Raw genomic sequence first — 1,593 nt, 5'->3', positions numbered from 1 at the left:
GGCTCAGATAGCCAAAGAACTAATGTCTCAAATGTTTTAAAGAGATAAAGACAAAGGCTGATAAGAAGCAGATATCCTGCAGAGGCACAGTAATATTTTTTTTTATCGTGCCAATTCCTTCCTTTCCCATGATGCCCAATGCTGGCACAACAAAGCATTCAGGAGAAATGGGGCCAAACCATGGTCATGGCATTAGAARGGGACATAAACCATCACAGACCCCCGTGTTGTATCAGGCAGTGTAAAACCCCTCCCCAGAGGAGGTGTGGGAGCATTCCCATGTGAGCAGCCTTCATCCCTGTCATACCCTGCTCCCTACAACCCCACGGGCACGTTCTGCCTGATGGCAATGCAGGGACAGGAGGCTGCTGCCAYCCYGCAAAATTCATCCCACCCTGGCCCMTCCCCACACACTTGGAGAACCTGGAACTGAACCCCAGCACAGCCACCCAGGAAAAGATTGGGACCTGCAGTGGCTGCAGGAGCCCCTTCCCTGGCTGGGAATCGAACCCAGGCCGCGGCAGTGAGAGTGCCGAATCCTGACCACTAGACCACCAGGGATGAGTGGTGGCCACCGGCGAGAAGTGGTGACCACCAGASAGAAGTGACCACCAGTGTAAAGTGGCCACCACTAGGATGAGCTGCTGCTGGCATCAACCAGGCTGTGAAGGGACAGGGACATTTGCTTCCCACAGCCCAAGGACAGGTCCRGAGGGGATGGATGCCACAGCCTTCCTGGGGGATTTGGCACAGATGCTTGTGGCATTGGGAAGCCCCACTGTGCAAGGGGACCTGACCTCTGCAGGGGTGGTTATGCTGTGACCCTGACCACCACTGAGGGCAGGTTTGGGGAGGGCAATGATGGCACATGGTACAGGAAAAAGTGTAGCATTCTCTGGGGGTTCACCAGGGAGGATTTCTTGCTGCTGCTGGACCATGGACCCCCTTGGGGCTCCTGTGACACACACCACACTGAGCACAGTGTCATGGACACAAYAACACTGACCMCCAGGGCACAGTCMGAGCTTCCCCAGAGTCACCTGGGGRGAAGAACARAAGTGTCTGACTGTCAGCAGAGCCTTTSCCGGGCAAGGGAAACTGAGCCCTGGTGCTGGGCAGGGATGTGTGTCTGGAGTTCCCATTCCTGCTGGTTTTACGGTAACCTTGGCATCTTGTTTTTCTAGGAGCAAAACAGCTGGTTGGGGCCATCTTTTGGAAAKTAATCTGGAGCTGCAAAGAGCAGGTGACCAGTAGGTGATTCTCTTTTACAGAGAGTCCTAATGGGAGTCGAGACTTTTGTCTTCCTTTGCCCCACAGAAGGGGAACAAAAAGTGGCATCCTGATGAACAGGGAGATGGAGAGGGGCTAAAAATGGTCCCCCACACTCCCCATGGATTTACTACCAGCATGGGCAGCAAGACAGGGCACTGCAGAGTCCCAGACCCCTGCCCAGGACAAAAAGCACAAGGGAGAGSCCAGGGCCCAAGGGGACAGTACAAGTGTCACCTGTGCCAGCAGCTCCCAGCACAGAAGGGCTCAAATCCAAGGGGAAGGAGTACTGACACGGAGGATGGAGCTGCTGGGCTGGGAGGA

The 1,593-nt window shown here is 54.9% G+C and overlaps 1 non-coding gene across 1 annotated transcript; it reads right to left on the bottom strand.

The window, feature by feature from the left end:
- Positions 1-489: 489 nt before the first annotated feature.
- TRNAE-CUC (transfer RNA glutamic acid (anticodon CUC)) lies at positions 490-561 on the bottom strand. The gene has a single exon. It is a non-coding gene; the product is annotated as a tRNA-Glu (tRNA).
- Between the last annotated feature and the right edge of the window lie 1,032 nt (positions 562-1,593).

Source organism: Malurus melanocephalus, unplaced genomic scaffold (assembly GCF_030028575.1).
Source record: "Malurus melanocephalus ecotype Western Australia unplaced genomic scaffold, MMel_1.1 scaffold_86, whole genome shotgun sequence".
Lineage (NCBI taxonomy): Eukaryota > Metazoa > Chordata > Aves > Passeriformes > Maluridae > Malurus > Malurus melanocephalus.
This window is presented reverse-complemented; position numbering and strand designations above follow the sequence as displayed.